The 22,725-nt window shown below is 43.3% G+C and overlaps 1 pseudogene; it reads right to left on the bottom strand.

Moving 5' to 3' along the window:
* The window catches only part of LOC146893878 (developmental pluripotency-associated protein 2 pseudogene), a 51,021-nt pseudogene extending 31,406 nt beyond the window's left edge, over nucleotides 1-19,615 (bottom strand).
* Between the last annotated feature and the right edge of the window lie 3,110 nt (nucleotides 19,616-22,725).

The following is a 22,725-nucleotide window of genomic DNA, read 5'->3' as shown; positions in this document are numbered from 1 at the left end:
GATTACCTAGTGAATGGGCCTGGGCACTGAAATATATATGAGTTTGATACGGCCGGAATAAACATTTGGGCACAAGGCTACCTGCTTTCTGCGCTCTGGCAGAGGAGTGGCAACTTGCCACTTGCTGCAGTATGCTCTCATATGCTGAGGCCACTGAGAGCGCAGGACTTGACCATCTTTGGAGATGGGCATTTTCTGACCCGCCATCAAGTTGCATTAAATCACTTGGTAGGTGCTGCTTATTGGCCAATCAGTTTGTTGGAAAATATTTTAAAGTGTGTTGTATTTTTTTCTACTTTTGTTAACCATTTAAAGATGGGTTTGATTAAATAAAATTAACCTGTGATCAGGAGGCTGAGCCAGCAAGTAACTTACAGGAAGTGATAGGAACCATTTTGGGAGAAAGGTTTTTGTTTTAATTAAAAATTTCCACCACCTCCCTTCCCATTTCCCTTCCACTCCTCTTTCCCCTTCCCTCTCTAGTCCTAAGAAGTCAGGGTACCCTGCCCTGTGGGAAGTCCAAGGCCCTCCTCCCTCCATCCAGGTCTAGAAAATTGTACATCCAAACAGACTAGTCTCCAAAAAAACAGTACATGCAGTAGAATCATAAGCCCAGTGCCATTACTCTTGGCTTCTCAGTCAGCCCTCATTGTCAGCCACAAAGAGTTCAGTCTGATCACATGCCTGTTCAGTCCCAGTCCAGCTGGCCTTGGTGAGCTCCCATTAGATCAGTCCCACTGTCTCAGTGGGTGGGCACACCCCTCGCGGTCCTGACTTCCTTGCTCATGTTCTCCCTCCTTCTGCTCTTCATCTGGACCTTGGGAGCTCAGTCCAGTGATCCAATGTGGGTCTGTCTCTATTTCCATCCATCACTAGATGAAGGTTCTATGGTGATATGCAAGATAGTCATCAGTGTGACTATGGGAGAAGGAAAGTTCAGGCACCCTCTCCTCTGCTGCCCAAGGACCTAGCTGGGGACATCTGTTTGGACACCTGGGAACCCCTCTAGAGCCAAGTCTCTTGCCAACCCTAAAATGGCTCCCTTAATTAAGATATCTTCTTCCCTGCTCCCATATCCACGCTTCTTCCATTTCAATCACTCCATTCCCCCAAGCTCTCCCCAATCTTCCCTTCTCCCTTCTCTCTCCCCATCTCCTCTTCCCTCCACTGCACCCCCACCACTGTGCTCCCAACTTTTGCCCGGTAATCTTGTCTACTTCCAATATCCAGGAGGATAAATATATTTTTCTTTAGGTTCACCTTATTTAGGTTTTCTAGGATCAGGAACTATAGGCTCAGTGTCCTTTGTTTATGGCTAGAATCCACTAATGAGTGAGTACATACCATATTCATCTTTTTTGGGTCTGGGTTATCTCACTCAAAGGAAGGTATGGCACATATACACATTAGAGTTCTACTCAGCGGTAAAAACAATGACATCTTGAATTTTGCATGCAAATGGATGGAAATAGGTTTTTTTTTTTTTGGAAGATTCCAGCAAAGGGGGAACTTTAGTTACTATTCAGCCTCTCTTAGTGTCTGCACTGCACAACTCCCGACCAGGACCTTCTGGCTTTCATTGTTTCCATTGAGAAGTTGGGGCTCCACTGAATGCTCCTTCAGGCACAAAGAGGGTTGAACCTCTGATCACTTAGGTGCCTCTCGGCCTAAGGCTCAGATGTTGACTTCTCTCAGTGCAGGTGGGACCATGGTTCTGCTGGTCACTCTTCCAGTGGCAGGTGCCACCACGGTTCTGGTGATTGCTCCTCTAGGAGCAGGAGGGGCTGAGGATCCTGGTAGTCAGTTTCTGGAGGCCACTGCTGTCACCGCGGCCTGCCCCATGCTGATGCTGTCTCATGGCTGTCTCCCAGTGCATCCTGGGCCCACTGCCCCATGCTGACGCTGTCTCCTGGTGCAGCTTCCCAGCTATGACTTATTTTTTTTTCTAAATCAATGTTTTAATTTGTTTGGAAACAATCTAAGTAGATGGACCAGAGTGGTCTGACACTAATGCAGATTAGCCTGCATCGTCAGTCCCAAAATGCTGAGATTAAGGGCCTGGGCATGGACTGTGCCTTGTTGACAGGAATTGTGGGCTCAGAATTGAGCTCCATGTCTAGAAGTCCTCCCGTGTGTGCAGACCCTCTATTTTCCACTGACTGCGGTTCTCAGAAGTTGAATTAAGGACTCCAGCTACAGCTGTGGCGGGAACAGGAGCTTCCTAAGTGGCTGGCCATTTATCCTTTGATACATAAGTCTGGTCTTCAGCTACTCTGGGTTGACCTAAGTAAGCAGCTGCAACAGGGGCATGAGTCAAGCAGGGTCTCTTGGGAACTCCCCTCAACATATTCTATGGCCTGATCATCATGGCAAGGATCTTGCAGGCTGGGTTGACTTTGGGAATTGTACTCACCATGGATGTGCCCTGGATATCTGCAGGCTCTTCCATCTTGTCTGGATCCCTGCCTGGATCCCTGCTGGTAGTTCCCAGCCATGACACTTAAGGGGATGCCTGTGGTCATAAGGAAGTAAACCTTTACGTAGAAACACGTACAAGGCTGCGGACTGCTCTGAGCTGCTTTCTGCTGCTCTTCTCGTTGTAACGTTCCTTTCACCGCAAGTGATCATCGCTTTCTCTCTCCCAAAAGAGTACTTTCTAATTTCCATCTTTAAAGCTGGCAAAAGTACACTTTTAACCTGCCAACACTAAGCTAAAGGGCACCAGGTCTCTGGCTTTGATCCCACTATAAAGGTTTGTTAGCGTCATCTAGGAACTGACCTTCTTCATGGTGGGATGCATAGATATGTCCTCAAAAGTCACCGATGTGCTTCTTTGCTTTGGTGTTCGAGAACTCTACTTCTAGGGACTCTGGGGAGTCTGTCATCCTCACTGTTCTCTCAGCTCTCACAGGGCACAGGGAGACAGATACTGACATAGAGACATGGGTTCTGAAACGGCAGAATTCCCTATGTAGGTTTGCAAGGGATTCGTTGTGTTGAGGCCTCTATGAAGTTGCTTATCTTTCTTGAATTTCAGTGATCCCGAGTTCCATTTCAGGGAGAATACTTTGCTATTCCACCTCAGTGTCTGAAAGCATCAGGGGTCTGTTGCAGTTCTGTTGGTTGATCCATTAAATTCCTAGGGTGATGTGGGAAGGAAGAGACTGACCATCTGGAACCCCTGGCAGGACTATATGGCGATATAAACCAGACTCTATAAACTGCCCTCTAGTGGAAGATGCTTCATAGAGCTTTGCTGACTGGGAGTCCAAGGGGCTGAGTGCTGTGCCCATCACAGTCAATATATTGGCCTATGCACCTAGAACATGTATTTGATGTCTCTACAATGGGACCCAATACCAGTCACCACTATAGCTGCCACACCCACACTTGATATATAAACTAGAGCTCTGTTAAATGCAGCCACTGGATGGAGAACATGTTCTAGACCTCAGGGAGAACCCTGAGGTGTTGAGCCTACTGCTCCATAGAAGTAGGGGGAACCTCAAGTGACTTCAAATAGGACAGGCTTCTTCAGAAGGTTACACACAGTTGCGGTTAGTACACAGGAATGATAGTTAAGGGCTGAATCTGGTACCTCATTCTGGACTTTCATCCTTCCTCAGAACTATGATCTGTTCCATTGTTAGTGGTGGGGCTTGGGAATGAAATCCCCTGTGGACAGGTAGTGTCTGCCCTTGTTCAAAAGGATGTGCTTTGTGCCTGAAGCTGAGCAACCATCTGAAGTTTCAGTGGGAGGAAGGCCACACAAGGCCTGAAAACCAGGAAATTGCAGTGAGGATGATGGGGTGTGAGTGACAGTCATGGTGCTGATGCTGATGTTCTTGCATTGTGGTCTCTGAGATGTGAGCATCTTTGGGATACATCCCCAAGTCTCCAGTGTTCGCCTTTGTGTTGGTGGCATTCCCTCTTCCCTAGGATGTGATCTTCAGAAAGAAGGAAGAAAAGACCTGAATGAAATTCTGTTTCAAAGGAGAACCATTCAGAATGGGATAGTTCAGACTTTGAAAAAAGAAGTCTGGTTGCTTCTTAATGTTCAGGGCTGCTTTTTGGCTGCTTTATTTTTAGTCTTAAAGTCCCTCTTCCTCGAGGGGTGCAATTGTAACTGGGGCAGTTGTAGGGAGATGATTGAGGGGAAACCGTGGTTGGAATAACAATCTAAGAAAACAGTTGTTCTCAAAGTTATTAAAGCTTTCATTGAATGAAAATCACTTTAATTTAAAAAAAAGTATAAATGACCAAATAGATGACCATTACAACAAATGCCAAAAGCTCAGTGAAATCAGGCATGTTAATCATACCTGGAATCTTAGCACTCAATTAGCAGGATAGCCAGAATGTAGAGGTCAGCCTGGGTTACACGTGGAAACACTGGCTCAAATGGCTATACATGTAAAACCTTTCTGTTTCCAACACAAGAATCAGTGTTATCTGAAGACTAATTAGTTCTGCCTCAACTCGCATGGGAGCTTGGAAGCAGTGTGCTAGAAGCCTTCAGCTCAAGTGTGCACTGGGAGGGGAGTGTAAGCTCAAGGGTCAGCCTTCTGATCTGTGTTTTCAGCAATGTCACAACATCTTTCCTGGTTGTCAGAGACTGAAGTCACTTGAGGGTTGTTTACCCTCAATATTATTGAAAGTACTTCATTATGCAGGCTTCTAAAATTACTTTTCATTTAAATTTGAGTGGTCAAATGTGGTGGTTTGAATGAGAATAACCCCCTGCCATTTTCATGTTTGATTGCTTGTCATTAGGGAGTTGATATTTTTTGTTTGGGAGGCTTATTATCTAAGTATCAGTTATTCTGACAATTTAACACATGTATACAATGTGTCTGGATGCTCCTTCATGCCCACCATATACCCATCACACCTTTTCAGTTTATAAAATGTTACAACTATTCTTTACTTCCTTACAGAAACAAATTATAATAATCTAAACAGAATCCTAAGGTTAAAAAAATAAACTCCAGTAGAGAATCTGGAAGGAGTCAGAAAAGGACACACCATAACAAATATACTGAAAATATTTTTAAATCTATTTACAAAGCACACACCTTTAATCCCAGCACTGGTAGGCAGAAGACAGGTGGAACTCTGAGTTCAAGGCCAGTCTGGTCTACAGAGCAAGTTCCAGGAAAGGCTCCAAAACTACAGAGAAACCCTGACTGAAAAAAACCCAAACAAACAAAGTCTATTTACCAAGAAATTAAAACTGCACATTAACTCAGAGTTCCTTCTAAATCTCCTATTTGCTTAACTTCGGCCAAATGGCACTGGCTCTTTGTCACTCCCCTACATGTAAGATCTGATTAGGCCAATATCTGGAGAACATGGAGACCCTGAGATGATCAAAGACAAGTATCCTCATAAAGTTACCTGGGCTGTGTATGGCTAATGAGGGCCTGACACTCTTCCTGAGTTGACAGACTGGGCTTCTTCCTGGGTTGAGAGGCAGATGGATGATGGCTAACTGTACATCGTTATAGGTCACTGTCTTTAATATCAGCACACAGGAGCCAGTATCATTTGGATCTGAGTTTAAGGCAGCCTGGTAAACAGAGCTCCTTTCAGAATATCAAGGACTATAGAGAGAGATTGTGTCATGTCCTGGTGTGAAGTTTGCCCAGGATCTCTGCTCAGCTCCCTGCATCAACACCAGCACAGCACACCCGGGAGTTGATATTTTATCTGCTATGCAGTGGATGAACCTCAAACTGTTTCAGTTGAAAATGTGATTTTTATCTTTGGCACTGCAGCTGCACCTGAACCTACTGGTGCTTCAGTTGCTGACTACACCCCACAACTTCCTGCTATTGAAAGTCAGTAACTATAGTAAGTGGTTCTGGAAAATCTAATAACCATAAGAATGATGTGTAACTGCAATGTTGAACTGAAGCATACTGGCTTTGAGCCACTTTACTAATTTTTCTTGAATTATAACCTGCTTTTTCTTGATTTGCATCATTCAGAATGAAGGGGCTCCAGGAATTGGTGTCCCCTTTACTATATGAGGGAGCATCCAGTTAATTCTTTTTATAAGCTTGAAGTCTTTCTTTTGGGATATTTGTTAATCTTTCCCAAGAACTTATTGCAAGCTCTTTGCCAATGTTCAGTTTATGCTCATAATGAGGCATTAATAATAGGTACTACGATTTCTGCTGGATCTATCCCTGTTAATTGGTGAAGTCCTATTTTTTCTTTCAGAATCAATTCAGAAACATTTACTACATAAGTCTTAAAATTTTTACTGTATGTTAAGCATCCATTCTGAGGTCTCTATGCATAAGAATTCATGTGGGAAATGAATAGAAACGAAAGTAACTTCAAGAGCTAAGTAATTTATTCCAAACCTTAGAAAGTGACGAGGACTTAAATAGTCCAAGAAAATTACAGCTGAGGCCGAGAGAGAATTGACTCTGGCAGAAATTACAGGATGCACATGTGGATTGCTTGGATCTAGCAGCTTGATGGTATTCGTTACTGAATTGATTCAGCACCCTCTGTCACTGATTGAGTTTTATGTGCCAAATCAACTGTTTCTTTCTCCAGAGTGCTGAATCTTCCTTTAAATTATCAGTCTGTACCATTTCCAAAAGTATCTCAGTTGACCGAGTTTTGTTAAATTGTTTGTGTTCTCCTTCAGATGTACAATCTTTTTTTGAGAAGTTTGGGACCAGTCTGCACCATTTCTAAAAGTACCTCAGTTGACTGGGCTTTGTTAAAGTCATATCCTTCTTCAGATTCCCAACCCCTTTCTTAGAAGCCTGGAATCAGTCTGTAAAGACTGTACCATCTCCAAAAATGCCTCATTTTTAGCCCTATTGTCAAACCATATTTTTAAGAAAAAAATATTGAGGACATGACTAATCCCCAGAATCAAATACTGATGTAGAAAGTACATCATAAATCTTGTAAAACCACACATGGTGTAAAAGAGGCTATTGAAACCTTGGATGGTTAGGTTGTGTGACATATTGCCCTTCTAAATTAGCAATTTATGATCTATATTTAGGATATTAAATCTTACCTGTGGTTTAATTAGCTGGATTAGGTGCAATAATCTTTACCTGCCAGTAGGTGTCACGGGTCACCTCAAAACTAACCAAGCTGGGCCCTGCTAGCTCAGTTGGTAGAGCAGGGTCGTGGGTTCCGAGCCCCACACTGGGTGCCAGATGAAGGCGTAAGTCACAAAACAATCCCACATCATTTTAGAATTATGATTAACAGAAAGGTTATTTAAGGGGAAAACTTCCAGATCACTGTCCTAGACAACAGTCCTCTATGTGACCAGGAACAGGGTCTAGCAGCTGGAAGTGGGAGCTAGAAGCAAGAGTGAGCACAGGACAACTGCTGCTCTATAAAACAAGAGACCATGCCCGAGTGTGCTGGTATCTTAAAGACTATTGGCTAAAGAAGCAGAATGTGCTCCCACAGCACAATATTTCTGTAGCTAAATCATCCCATTTTTTAGGGGATAGTTCTTTTCTGAGTTGCCCATGAATTTAACATCTGCTTCACATAGTATGAATGCATACCATATGAAATGACTACTTTAAAGATCTTAATCTAGTTATTCTATAGTATTCTATTTTACTTCTTGATAACCCTGGGTCAGGTGTGTCTATCATCTCCTGGTATTTCTTGTATAGTAACTGGACAAACTAAGGTTTTTCTTGTAAGCTTGGGCCACCCCTTTTCAGGTTCATCACGCAGTTGCATGGTAGGTTCTTGTCTAAAATCCTTTGTATTAGCAATTTTCTTCATTTATAAGTTTAAGGCTTGTATCTATTAGTCAACTTTTCATATTTGGCACAAAGAAAGCATTACAGTTTTAAGGATAAAATATATGAATTTTCCAGACTGATAGTACTTATAACTAGTAGTGTTCCAGTCTTTATTAAGTAATTTATCTTTTCATTTTCTACTTCTATTTTCAAGGCAACTAAAGTAGCACACAGACCTAATGGCCTCCACTGGATATTTCCCATTCTTAACATGGGAAAGTTTTCTTAATATTAGCTCTCTCCTTAAGGACTTCTCAGGTATTTTACCAAATCTGATGACTTGTCTGCCTCTGACATGATTTCTCTGCCAGTGTGGCCATGCCACACATTGGAGTGTCAAAATGTTTATCCATGGTACACAACTTCACCTGAAAATACTGCCTCAGTGAAATGCTTTCCTCTGTGAAACCTTCTTTGCTTATTTGTCTCTGCACAACAATAGACCCTAAGACACTATGCTTATTTTGGGGATGAGAAGACCTTAATTTTGCAGACTTGGTTCTGCAGTGAGACCTGCCCCAGAATTTGTTACATGTTGAATTGGGAAACAAAGCTAGCCTGTTCATCCAGCCTATTCCTTGGATGCACTGTTTGGCTAAGCCTATCTATGGCATATGTGTGGATTTGATACTGTCCAGACTCTAAGTCTAGGATGATTCCATAAGGACTAAACTATTCAAAGCTACTTTGGTTAGCCTTATCCCCAAAGAGAAGTGTTTGGGTTGTTATTCCAGAAGCTTTGGTGACGCCCATAACCTAGATTATCTTCCCAACTAACATCATCCATTATTGCCTTTCTGTCTCCCTTACTTTCCCCAGGTATTCTTATTACCAGTATGCTTTAGTTGAGTTCAGGGATGGTTTATCCCCTTCTAAGCTCAAAGTGGTGTCTTGTCTAGGTAAGCACTGTAAAGACAACTACATGGGCAGTATTTGTCATGGGCTTTGTAACTGGCATGTCTAGGATTTGTATATGTTGACTCCCGAGTGGGGGGTGGTCACACAAAGATGGGAACAGACCACCAAAGTCTAATAAACCAGAAGCAAACTTTATTTCAGAAACAAGATTCTAGGAGAACCAGAATCAAACTTAAAAATTAAACACCACGGGGCACAGAAGCTTTTTTTTTTTTATCAGCTAGCTGAGACCACAGCCAGAGATGGTGTTTGTCAGGCTGTGGAAAAAGGCCAGTTTCTGAACCCACCTTTTATAGTAAGTGGCACCAAGCATTAGGTTTGAACAAAAGAGTTGCCTTGACCTATGTTAGTCAACAGAGACCCTAAGGGGGAGATGTGTTCTAACATTAATGGGTAACTAGGCAGTTATCATGAAATGTTCCAGCGGAGATTTCAGCAAAAGTCACTAATTGCAAGAAAACAGAAGTTTTTAGCAATTAGTCAGAAAAAGGGAATGCAAGTAATATCAGAGGGTTAATGAATTAGAATACTTGGTTCTTTGGCTGAGAACTTAGATAGCAAAAAGTTTCTCACATTGTCTCAAGATAAAACTCAGATACAGATTGCTAATGGAGGTTGTAACGTAAGGCAGAGTTCATTAGTCAAACCAGTGTCTGTACTCAGCCCACGGTCTGTCCTGGTATTTTCAGGCACTGTTTACTGAAGCCCCATGCCTTCCATTTGCTGCTGCCAGTTTCACACAGCAGGAAACTGTCTAACCCAGAGGTCATTGTCTCTTAAAGGTCAGTTCAGCCATATCTGTTATATCAAGGATGGCCAGGATACTACTGTTTGCAGAGAGAAGCTCCGGCCTTGTAAATAGAGCTATGGTTGTAAAGTGAAATAACCGCTGTTAATAGTTAGTCCCCAGGCTGCTGAGGAAGCTGCTGACAGTCTGTTCTCATTCTCCTACACTTACAACCTTTTTCTATTTCTTTATTTCTATATTTTTACTTTTGGAATCTACATTTTTATATTCTTGGACTCTTCAGTATACATGGGCCTTGCTGGCAGGCTACTGTTCATTTTCACTTTGTGGTGAAGGGATGTGGCTCACAACAGGGGAGGAATCTCATTGCTGGCGTCTAACAGTGGACCCATCTGGCTCACTTCCACCGGGAAAGCACTCCTTTCTGCTAGTGGTGCTGGTAGTAGTGACCTGCTACTCTGGCTCCTGCAGGACTTGAGGCTGTCCTCTACATGTGCCGGGGACCAGCCTCAGCAGAGAAGTGGGTCTCGAACCTGGGATGTCTGGAAAGCGAAGTGAGGACATGAACACAGGATTCTGATGCAAGCTGACAGGCTATCAGCTGCAGGGCAGGTTCTTCTACTCTTTTCCCTGAGCTTAAAACCTGAGTCTTCTACTGTAAAATCTTACACAAGGAACTTGATTCTTTCTTGTCACAGGTTCATCATTCCATGAGCAAAGCACTTCACAAGAAGTACAGTTCTCTAAAATCAGAACATCATCATCACACTTCCCCAGTTCCCAAACCCGTGCCAGCCACTATAATAATTCTTAGCTGAGTTAATCATCAAACAGCTTCTGAGACTTTCACCTCAGAGGCTACTTGAGGTGTACAGAAGCATAGTTCAGTGGGTTTTACTCCATTATCATACCTTTCCGTACCTTTCCCATTGCTCCTCACAATTTCAATACATATCATTTTGATTTATGAGGCCATAGGCAGTCAGCCCCAAAGCCCTAGGTTCTTCAGAAACATTATATATCATAGCCAAGTTCCTTTCTATTTCAGTATAATTCTTTTGCCAAGTATCATAATCAAAAAACATTTTTTTTTGCATTTTTACCAAATTTCCCCAATGCTTTCAAGTTTTGTTCCCATGACTTGCTTTACAGTTTTAATGCCTGCCCACTCTATCAGATCAGGGAGACTCATTATTGTACAGCGCATCCATATTTTCGGGAGCCACTGGTGTGGAAGGAGAAAAGAACATGAACAAGTGCACTAGTAGAATTGCTATAGCCAGAATCATTTGTAACGTTGCCAAATGCATATGAATATGCAGATGCCATAAAAACCTTCCTCGGGGCACATAGGTGTTTTCTCCTTGTCCCTCAAGTACGGCACTCATTTAGCTGCCACTGGGGTGCCTGGAGGGAATTGCTTCCTGCATCTCAGGAACCGCACAAAGAAGGGGGCTATGCTTTGCCGTCTCCGGCATCCATGGATCACTGAGGTGTGGTAGTTCTGACTGGAGATGGAAGGCTGAATTCTGTCTGCATGGAATTCTCCATAGTATTGGATTAAATAACTAAGTTTCTTCGACTGTGTTTGAGTAAAACTCATCTATATTGATGTTAAAGTTCAAAATGCTGTGTTAATTATAAAAACATTCAGATTCCTTGAGCTTCCCAGTGTGTGTATTGTACACAGCAAGCAGATTCAACTTTACTGTGAGGGAGCAAGAAGCAATGCAAAGAAGTGATCTGGGATCTGTTAATAACAGAGCGTAAAGTTCACAATTGGTTGAGGAGGGGAAATGAGCATTTTCAAAATAAGATTACTAAAATGAGATCACCCAGCATGGAGTCCAAGGCCTAACTAAGCTCCCTGTAGCTGGGAAGCAGGGATGCTGATGGTAGCGATTGAGTCAGAGACAAAAGTTGAGAACCTGGGAGATCTGTAGGCATAACTCACGTGAGGATGAAGACCTGAGGGTTAGAGGACCTGGGATGAAGGCCAGATAGTCAAGGGACAAGGGTGTGCATTAACCATTGTGAAGACCTCAGTAGTGAATTATCTGGGAATGTTACTACTACCCCATGAAGATGTAGCCTGATAGTCCAGGGGATATGGGAGTGTTACTCCCCCATGAAGATGAAGCCTGAGAGCTAGATCTGGGGCTGTAACTTTCCTGAGAGGATGAAGCCTGTGAGTTCTGAGAGAAAGGCTAAATATAGTGTGCCTTTGCTATTCTTGCTTGCCTTGTTTCTAGCCTTGTAGGTCCCATGGTGGATTTCATCTGATATTTCTAATAACTGCATGGATGCCCATGTTGATAGAGGGTACTGCCACATTCTGGTTGGATGCCCTCAAAATCTTTGATGCTCTCCCTGAATGGTTTTCCAAGGAAACTGGGTCTCAGAAGTCCTCGGTAGTTCCTGTCTTTGGTAACATTAGAATGACTGTGCCAAACAGGTGGGCTAATGTCACACACATACTGTACCTGCTGTGGGTAATCAGGTCTTACCTAGGTGACATGAGGGATTTTGGGCTCTTGTGCTGTGGTATAGAGTATAAGAGGCTGTACTCAACACAATCTGTAAGAGTCTGTTGGTTCTGCCCTTTGGGATGAGTCTATCTCGTTTGTAGACTGTGGGGAAATGGCTCATAGGTTCTTATTGGAAGCTACAATTGTCAGGGGCCTGCCTCAACACAAAATACCTTTCTCCAGAGTTGAGGTGTGGGAATTTAGAAATATGGTAAAGAATTACAAAGATGTGACTGGAAATAATAAAATGCAGAAACATATGTATTGGGAGAGAATTTTTCAGTGAGTACTGAAAATTCACCCGTGTTTTATTTTCCAGCAGTTTAATATACTCCTGGTCCCAAAAGGAAGGAGTAAGACAAAAGATTGCATTAACATGATATAAGGAAATGAACATACCAATTGAAAGTCATGGGGTTACATTCATAGTTAAAACTTGCTTTGTTGTAGTAACAGAAAGTCACCAAGTCCTGCTCCTGCCCTAGACCAAACACTGTGTAGGCAAATCACTCCCTGGGTGGGATCCCAAGTTATTTCCATAAAGGGAGCTGGAATTTAGTTGGATCCTTAGACTATTGTTTTAGGTAGACACCAACTACTTCCCTATTCCAGGAGCACAAGGGCTGGCAATTAGCCACACCTGTTAATAACCTTGAGAGCAGAACTCTGAGCCTGGACACTCTGAGCACAATAACCTTGAAGGAACTAGCAACAAGTCTCAAACTCCCTGACCTTTGGCCTTTTTGGGCCTACACAGTAATGAGTAGAACATAATCACTTTTGGGTCGGACCTATACAATCTTGTTTGTCACTGCACCAAGACGTTTTCTCCTAGCAGTTTGTGCACAGACTGAGACCAGGCTCTCATGGCCAGTAGGTCAGTGTTGGTGACCACAAGCATTATACAAGAAAGATACAGCTGACAGACCACTAGACGGACCCACAGAAATATAATCTGATGGCAAACCTGAGCTGCAGAGCTGCAGGAACCGCCTGTGTTTTGAATGGTTGCTGTCGATTGTGTAGAAATCTGGAGAAGCAATGGCTCTTCTTTCCATAATGGGATTCATCCCCAAATAGCCCAGCAGTGTAGTGTATAAATCATTCTTTAAACCCGACTCTTCCTGTACTGGCAACTGGATAACTCCCACGTTGTTGGGCCCTGGTGTGAACATATTCACTCAGCCAAACCTTTGTTCCCATAGTCGAATCAACCTAAGCTAGACCCCCACAATTATCCTTACTGACAGGACTTATTAACAAGAAAGGAGGCACTAAGTAGAGAAGGCGGTATGTCTGCTCTTACTGATAAACAGGTCTGGGTGGCCCTAAATTTTCTAGCAGCAGACTCAGGAATATGTAATCTACTTGTCTTTGCTCAAGCTATCAATATTTTGTACGTATCTTCATCTTTCATCTGATACAAGGTCTTCGTCTAGAAAATTAACTGTGTACCCTTACCCCTAAAATATATAGGAAAAAAAAAACTTGGCTCACTAAATCATCCCAGATAAAGGAATTCATTCTCACCTGGGTCAGTGGATACAGCACCCCGATACTTAGCCCAGGGGACCAAGCGTGATCCTAATCCCCCCACTATCTGCCAGGGAGCTCCACAGCCATACACCCTCTGAGACATAAAGCACCTGCCAAGTCTTTTATCCATCTTATCTCTACAGAATGAATTCTTGGTACCATTGCTAACACCTATGGACCTGCTAACTATGTGTGGGTATAAACTGAAAACCTTTTGGGATGGGTTGAACAATGAGGCACAGTGAGGAACATCAAAAGGAGTATTAGAGCACAGAAAGAAGAGATGCCGTGATAAAGATCTATGTGAATTCTGTTTTCACCTGCTAGAGTGATCCTTCTGAATCCTGGGAGGGTTAGTGGGGCTTAACCCCTACATAAAACTCAATATAAGTATGACTCTCAGGGGATTCCTGTGGTCAAACTGAAGTAAACCTGTAAAGTCAAAGCACATGCAAGACTGTGGACTGTTCAATACTCTCTCAATCTGCTTTCTGCTGTGCTTTGCTTTGTAATGCTCCTTCCGCCTCATGTCAACGATCCTTTTTTCTCTCCCAGTACTTTTTAATTTTCCCCTTTAAAGCTGTCCAAAGGACACTTCTAACCTGCCAACACTAAGCCAAAGGGCACTAGGTCTCTGGTATTGACCCCACAGTAGAGGTTTCTGCTAGCATCTAGGAACTGACCTTAATAGGGGTATCCATAGCTTTTGTCCTCAAGTCACCTATGTGCTTCCTTGGTGATGAAGAGAACTCGAATCCAGGAACTCTGGAGAGTGTCATCCTACCTATTTTCTCAGCTTTCACGGGGCACAGGGTGACAGATGCTGACATAGAGACATCTGGGTTCTCAAGCAGAGCTCATGCATAGGCTTGCAAGAGATTCTTCTGGGTGTGTTGACCCTCTGAAGTTATCTTTAAGTTGAATGTTACATCTTGTGTATATAATAAAATATTATTGGTTAAAATACATCTTAGATTTTTACATGACTCCAATAAATCTTTAAATTTGTCTAATTTACATCAAAGAAGGCCTTCAGAGATCCTGCCCATCATTTGCAAAAGTTCTGTTTCATCGATCTAATGCTAGCCTTCGTGCATTAGAGACATAGAAAAGCATCTAGATGACATGCAAGCACCACCTAAGTGAGGATGGGAAATGGTTAACACTGGGTACAAGGGCCAGGTACAGCTGTAACATAAGACATGATAAACAAGGGCATGAGAATCCTTCATCCTATGCTTGCTGTAAAACAAGGGTGGCAAAGCCTGAGCAAAGGTATAACCTGGATGGGAAGGAAAGGCCTGAAGACCCAGTAAACCACACAGCCCATTGCCATGGCTGTTGGCTGCTGACTAGAACTAGGTGATAGACCCTAATTCTGAAGGCACATACTTTTATTGAGAGTACATGGGGGGGGGGGGGGGGGGAAACCAGCCTGATACTGAACTGGAAGCTTCTTCCTGCTGGATAGATTTTATAGTTCTAGAAAGTACTATATAGCTTTGGGGAAATAATTAACAACCTCAGTGTGAACCCACTGATTGCTGCAGTACCAACATGACAGCCAAGGTGTGCCCACTTGCCACATCCACGGCTATCTCGCCTGTGTGACAAAATGCCTCTCAGGTGGTGGCCGTCTCGAAACGAGGGTCTCGTGCTTCCTAGAGCTTGGCCCCCGGCGGTTCCCTGGCAACCTGCTCGAGTTGTGGTGGCTGATCAGCCTCAACGACCTCGTTCACTTTGTTCCTGGCAATGGTTTCTTGCGTTAGCTCTGCTATTTTTTTCTTCTGTTCTATTTTTCTCTTGACCAAAACTTAATCTGTTCAAGGAACCAGGAAACATTCCCAGCAGCTCCTTGAATACGGAGGAAATGATGTGTCAGTTCCCTCCCTTGATTCAGGCCATTCATGTTATGATTAAGACTCCGGCTCGTTCTCTGGGGAAATTTATGGATACCCTAAAACAAAGAGCTCATGATGGTAGAAGATGGGTAAATTATGAAGGAGAACATATGGAGCGGCATGAGTTAACATTTATGGAGAGGCTAGCCAGAATGAGAAACCCCTGGTGCATTTTAGAAAGGAAAGAGAGGCAGGCTATTCTTGACAACATGAAGCCAGCCATTCAATATTGGAGCAAACCCTGGGGGCGGAATCCTGAAGAATGGTATCTGGGTTACCTTAAGGGCAGATATGATTTAGAGCCATGAGAAAGCGCAGTTGGTTAGTGGCGTGAGATGAATTTCAAAGAAAAAATCTGACCACCTGGCCCTGACCACAAGACTTGCTGAGAATTGTCTGTAATCAATTTTTCTATGTAAGCTTTTGTGTCTGCCAACTTCCTTCTGTAATATCATAAAAATGATGCTTGTATTTTAGTAATGTTGCAGCAGATTCAAACCTCATTAGCGTTGTGTCTGTCATTCGTCGAGTCCCGGGTTCTTCTTAGCCTTCACCCCTGTTCCCCCTCGGTCATCGATCTCCAAGAGAGTCGGTCCGCGGCACCCACTACTTGTAGTGTTGACTTGAACATTCGGAGTAGAAACAACTGTTTCTATTGGATTTCAAGCTGCCCTAATGGAGGGAATTTGGGTCTGGGACTGTAAACCCAGTCAAAAGTTTGTGATGGGAAGGTCATAGGCTCTAGCGGAAAGCTACTGTTTCTCCTTTATGTGTGGGGAGGGAAAGAGGGATAGCCATAGTGCAAGCGTGGAGCTGGAGGGAAACCTGCAGGAGCCCTATCTTTGCTACCATGTGAACCCCCAGGGATCATTATGGATGTTACCCATGTTCCTTCTTTTGGGCATATGCAATATGTTCACATAACCATGGATACATATTCTCATCTTATTTTTGCCTCAGTCCATACGGAAGAAAATTATGGGATGTTAAGTCACTGTCTCCAGGCTTTCGCCGACATGGGAGTTCTAAAAACTATAAAAATTGACAATGGGCCAGCCTACAACAGCATTGGCTTTGCTAAATTTTGTTCTGAGTTCTCTATTTCTCATAAACAGGAATACCTTATAGTCCTCAAGGACCAGATCCTGTACTGGTGTGGGGAAGAGGGGCTGAGGCATCCCAGAAGAACCTGGCCACCAGTGCCGGTCAGTAGCAGTACGAGATTGAGCATCAACAGTCAAAAAATGTAAAATGTATAAAATAAAAGACAAATGGTTTCTGGGGGTGGAACCACATTCTCCCTTTTTTGTTTTATGCAAATAGGCTTTGAGTGTATGATGTACATGCTCACTATAGCTTGTCCTTGAGGATTATAAGGTTTTATATAAGTTTTGGAACTCCCATAAATGATTAGGAGCAAGCCTACAAGGATTAACACCCAAATAGGGAACAGCTAAAAGTTCTGTACACAGAAAGCATTTTTTAACAATATCAGTGGCCTGCTCTTGATATATCTTAAAATCCTAGAGACCCAGCATTGAGATGAAAATTATGAGCTTTTTCTGCAGCTTCATAAGATTCTTGACTAACTGCACAAATTCAGTGAGTAAGCTGATCAATGCATTCCTCTCACTCAAAGGACCAGGAAGGTCAGTATGAGCCCACAAATGCCCTATGTAAACAGAACAGATCAGGCCCAAAGCAATGTTTGAATAGCCAATAACTGCATCTGGACTTGAGATACAGAGGCAATATAAGATGCAGTTTCCAAAGGTGCAAGGATTTTGCTTACATATTGACTATCAGTAAAAAGGTTAAATGGAGTATCGGCATATTTTTCTAGGGCCATTTGTGCAGTGACCAACCAATTCAGTCACCTGAGCAGAATTAACATCAACAGGCTGAATATCAAAATCAGGAGGGGAGGCCACTACAGCTCTCCCAGAGGAAGATCCATCAGTGAACACATCCTGTGCCCCTGCCAGAGGTTGCAAAGAAATGACTTTAGGGAAGCATACCAGATTTTTGAAAAAGGTGACCAATTTATCAGAAGGATAATGATTATCAAACCTGCAGAGATTAGTGCATAAAAACAAGGCCCAATGTCCAGCAAAATTTTGCAGCCAAGTTATTTCTGCCTGGGTATATGGTGTAATAACCTTATCAGGTAACATTCCAAAGGGGTTTGTAAACTAAGTTTATACCCTTTCTGAATAACACATAGCACAGCTGATGGGTACGAGATAACAATTTTTACAGGTGACACATGTTCATGTACCCATAGGATGGGTCCTTGCTGCCAGAAAACTCCAGTAGGACTATGACGAGAGGGAAAAATTATCAACAGAGACTGACTATAGTCAATATAATGAATATGAGCCGGAGGCAAGCGTTTCTTCAATTAAAGTAATACCTTGCCTTGCCTGAGGTGTCAACTTACAGAAGGAGGTTGAATCTGGATTCCCCTGCAGAATGTCAAAAAGTGGTTTTAAGGCTCCGACAGGAATTCCCAGACTGGGCTGGACCCAATTGAGGTCTCCAAGCAATTTTTGAAAATTATTCAAAGTTTGTAGCTTATCTAAGTGAAGAGTAACTTTCGTGGTTTCACTCCTGTCTGCAATAGCTGATGCCCCAAGTACTGATGTAGAAACTGTTGTTGTACCTTTTCAGAGGCTATCATCAATCACAGAACTATCAGCTCCTGTAACTGAAAGGCCTTGGAACCTTTTCCCATGACAGTCGTTAGCCCAATGACAATGTCAAACACCTGGATTTCCCCTGGGCTGATTAATCATCCTTTTACTCACAGGGCAATTCCTTTTGATGTGTCCCATCCACATAGAAAACAATTCCTTGACCTAGCTCCTCCTTGACTCTACCTAAGGGCAGAAAAAATTACCTGTCCCATCATGTGTGAGTGCCATCAATGTCCCTGCATAACCAGACGTAGTCATTTAAACTATTTCTATGGGGCGTATAGCCTCTTGACAGTGTTTGTTAGCATTTTCATAGGCCAATGCTTTGACAGGCATAGCTGAGTTCACACCCGCAGAAATGAGACTTCCCAGCTATAACAGGTGGTCAACAAACTCAATAAGGTTCTGAAGGTCCTTGAAGGACCTTAGACAGTTGTTCCGTTGGTCCTTTATTTGGTAAAGCTTTCCATGCTTTAATGGCAGATATCTGAGCATAAACAGCAGGGTCAGAAGCAAGCTATACTTCTAAGTCGTTAACATGTCAAGGTCACACAGGAGGAAACCCTCAGCATCTGTGTAACCCTCCTGCATATTACCTACCCACAACAAAAATCTCCTCCGGAAAGACGGACTCTGCAAAGCTACCTTTCTTCTTTTTCTCATTTCTTTTTTAGCAGTACAAACTCCTTTTCTAAAGTTTTTTTTCTTCTTCTATATCCCTTTTAGTACTCTTAACTTCCCCCTCAAAGCTCTTAATTTCTCTAATTGCTTTTACTTTTACATCATCACTGAGAAGAGCATCTCTGACTAAACACCATAGTGAAAATACTGCTATGGGAAATTCTTCTGGCCCTCACCCTTTCGATGCGTTTTGAAGGTCAGCCTTTACCTGCTCCCAACCAGTAATATTGAAGTCTCCTGCGTGTAGAAACCAGGGACTAAACTCTAAAACTGTCTTAATGATCTCTTGTGCTGTCTCAATTTTAATACCAGTGCCTTGTTTCTCTAAAAGAGCAATTGGCCCATTAATCGGCCCATCAATAATGGAACAGAATTACTTGTACCCATTTTCAATTCACCCTCACCCTAAATTATTACCCGCTGGCCTGCATCCGAGGGTGATCTTTCAGGGGTCCCCCTACTTCCTGATCTTGCTGATAGGCCTCCAGCTGTAACGCCTGCGCTACTCTCTCGGTACAGTTCGCGCACCACTGTACCATTCGTGAGCCGGGCAAGGGCCTGGATTGAAAGAACACACAAGTGCCCTGGGTCATTTGAAAGGAGATCAGGTGAATGCCATTTATTCAAATTTAGGAAAAACCTTAAATACTTAGCTTCTGCACAGTGGAATACCCCCCAGAAAACCATCAAGAGTGTGTGCCTTTTCCCTTACTCGGGGTTCATCAGCAGGCCCACGAAGTTGGTCAGGACGCTGTAAGGGCAAGGCTACTGAACTGATGTCAACCCTCTCATCTATCCACATGCTCCCACTCCAGTCTTAAGACATGGATTGAATTTTTCCTGTCAAATTCAGTCAATAGTATGAATCCTTTCTCATTACCAGGCAACTCTGGTACCAGTCAGTGAATCCCCATTGACCCCTGAGCTTCTGGGATGCTTTTATTAATGGCGGTGGTAATTCAGAGCAAGCACTGCCCACTTGGGATATAAGTGCTTGGGACAGCTTGTCCCTCACAACTCCATTCCCATAGTTAGCCCAAGATGTTTATCTTTGCCTGGCATCTGCTGAAGCATAGTGAATTGGTCGTCTGGATGCTTCATAATGAGGTAGATGGTCTAGACGTAGCTGTGACTTTGGGTGTGTTCTCTTGATTGCCTGAGGAAGGGAAGGTCAGTCTCACCTCTGCCTTGGGAGCCAGGCAGGATCCTGAACGAGGCAGTTTCAGCCTCTAACTAGGGACTTTGGCTTTAATCCCAAATTTTCTAAGAGTCATACGCCAACTCGGAGAAAATTTACAAAATAAAAAGAGGTGAAGAGTCTGCATTGTGGTCTTACTACAAAGGCTAAAAATGGCCACGGGCCTGGCATGTTAAAGATTCTGGAGTTATTTCAGTCTGTAAATTCTACAGGGTCTACTTGTTTGAAGGAGCTAGGACTTAACTGAACACATAAATTGTTAGGTACTCCAAAAATATAGTTATTCATGTTAGGGACTTGCCTATTTATACTCATTGTTTTTATGAGACAAGTTTTCTCCATGTAGCCCCGACTGTCCTAGAACTCACTCTGTAGACCAGGCTGGCCTTGAACTCGCATCTGACAGCCTTTGTCTCTGAGTGCTGAAATGAAAGGTGTGGTTCCACCAGCTGGCTTGAAACTTGCCCTTTTAGAAGCTGAGTTATCCTAATGAAAGTACTTAAATGTTAACATTTGACACATTAAATACAACCTGCATGTATTTATTTCTTGAACTAAAAAAAAAAAAACCCCGCAGATCTGTACTTGTGCATATGGTTTTCTTGATTACAGGCCAGGAACCCCAGAGTAAGGAAGCAGCTATGGAAGAGTAACATGAAAAGATAGTCCAGGCCCTGAGCTGATTAGCTAAGTCTGTGTATAGAGTGGTCTCATTGGAACCTCAGAACAGTGCCAAAAATGTCTTAGGATGTCTCATAGGAAACAGAATCCAGGATTTGCTAACTACTCCATTCCCTCCCTCACTGATGAAGATAAATCTGCTCTGTACAGGCTGGGATGTGCCCTTGTGTCTGAGGCTAGCTATCTTTGAACACTTAGAGAATCTCTAAGGTAGTGGCTATGATATCAGAATGAGGTGTCGGAATGAGATGACCAGTGGAGGTGTATGATGTCTTCCACAGCTGAGTCTATAGCAAGGGAGTCCAGAAGATGTCACTGAATCCTTTAGCCTCCCAATAACCTCCCCCCACTTTCTAGAAGATGCCATACCCTGAGACTTCTACCAACACAGGGAAAGGATTTGTCTCACTGTGATAGCAGTATGTGATTCATAGCTGAAAATTGGAAGCATTATCTGGGGTGGCCTTGTCCTCTTCCTTTGAGGGCTTGACCTGAGAAGTGATCCCCCTCCCCCGTAGAACCCTGAGTACCTAACTGAGAATTAATGATTGAAAACGTAGCACTACTACTCACTGCATGGTCTAGCCATTGCTCACACTGGCGGAGGCACTGCTGACAAAGTGGGATCTTCTGCCCACAGGACTCATTTGATTTATGTGTTCATCCTGTGGAACCCCTGGAGTTCTGTGTAGTTCGTTTTTACTCTATTAACTCTTTACTCTTTGATCCTTGGGATCCCACCACCCAGCTCCCAAATAAATCGCACACAAAGGCTTATTACTTATAAATGCTGGGACTTAGCATTGCTCATTCCTACCCAGCTTTCCTTAACTTAAATTTTCCCTTTTTCCTGTTGCCTCTATGACTTTTCCTTTTTTTTACTTCTGAATATCTTACTTTCACTCTAACTTCTTGACTGGCTATGTGGCTGGCCCCTTGCATCCTTCTTACCTTGTTCTCTCTTGATCCTCGATGTAACACATTTTAATATCCCATAATCCTGGGTGATGGCTATGCAGTCTGCACTTGCACGGGTCTTTTTGCTTTGAGTCTTTCCTCCCCTGTCCTGTTGAGTAGCACACCAGAATGTGTGTACTTGTCACAAACAGGATGTCCTTATCGGGACAAATGTATCTGCCTTGTTTCTCAGAGGTATATGATGACTATAAAATAACTTACACATCTACATGAAATTTTGTGCCAAACTGAGCTGTGTGGGGACATTTTTAGGAAGTTTTAAGATAGCAACTTTGATAGGACAATGGGATTGGGCTGCAGGCATGGTGCTATCCTCTATAACTATGTCCCCTACTGTGAAAGGACCCTCCTTCTACAGTAGGAGTCTTTAGTGTCCACAGTGGAAGAAGACTCCTATCATTCTTAAGGGATGGTCTTAACTTTCTCCTTTACTCAATCCTGGGCACCAAAGCCTCCTGGCAACAAGAAGCTACTGACTTGTGATGTCTGCCTCGCCAGCAAGGAAGACGCAACACCGGACTCTTCTCACTGTGGTTTTATTCAGGACCTTTGAACAACTTTCTCACCCTCTTGCATCTCTCACACCTCTCACACCTCTCACACCTCTCGCCCTTCTCGCCCCTCTCGCCCTGGGGCAAAGCCAGCCTACAGCTTAAATAACCTCTGGGTAGCCAACCCAAACAAGCCACGTGGGAAGTGCAGATAGGTTCAGAAATGCATAAGCAAGCCAGATCCTTAGCGTTAGCCATATATGGAGTTGTTCACAGCTGAGAGCACTCACTGTTGGGAAGGTGGAAGGCAGAAACCAGTGCCACCTTTAAGGCGTGGCATCACGCAGCTCTCTACACTGACTTTGAAACATTTAGGCCTGAGTGGATAGAGAATGAAGTGTCTGAAGCTGAGTTCTCTCATTCAATCTCGGTTTAATCAAGATGGCCTCAGCTACTACAGACAGAACAATGGGAGGGGTTCTGATCTACATTGTATTCTCTGTTTAGTTAACACAAAGGTCTATTGGGTAGGCAGGATGGTCATAGCCAATCCATACAGACGCC

This window comes from Myodes glareolus, chromosome 8, assembly GCF_982192425.1.
Source record: "Myodes glareolus chromosome 8, mMyoGla1.1, whole genome shotgun sequence".
Classification (NCBI taxonomy): Eukaryota; Metazoa; Chordata; class Mammalia; order Rodentia; family Cricetidae; genus Myodes; species Myodes glareolus.
This window is presented reverse-complemented; position numbering and strand designations above follow the sequence as displayed.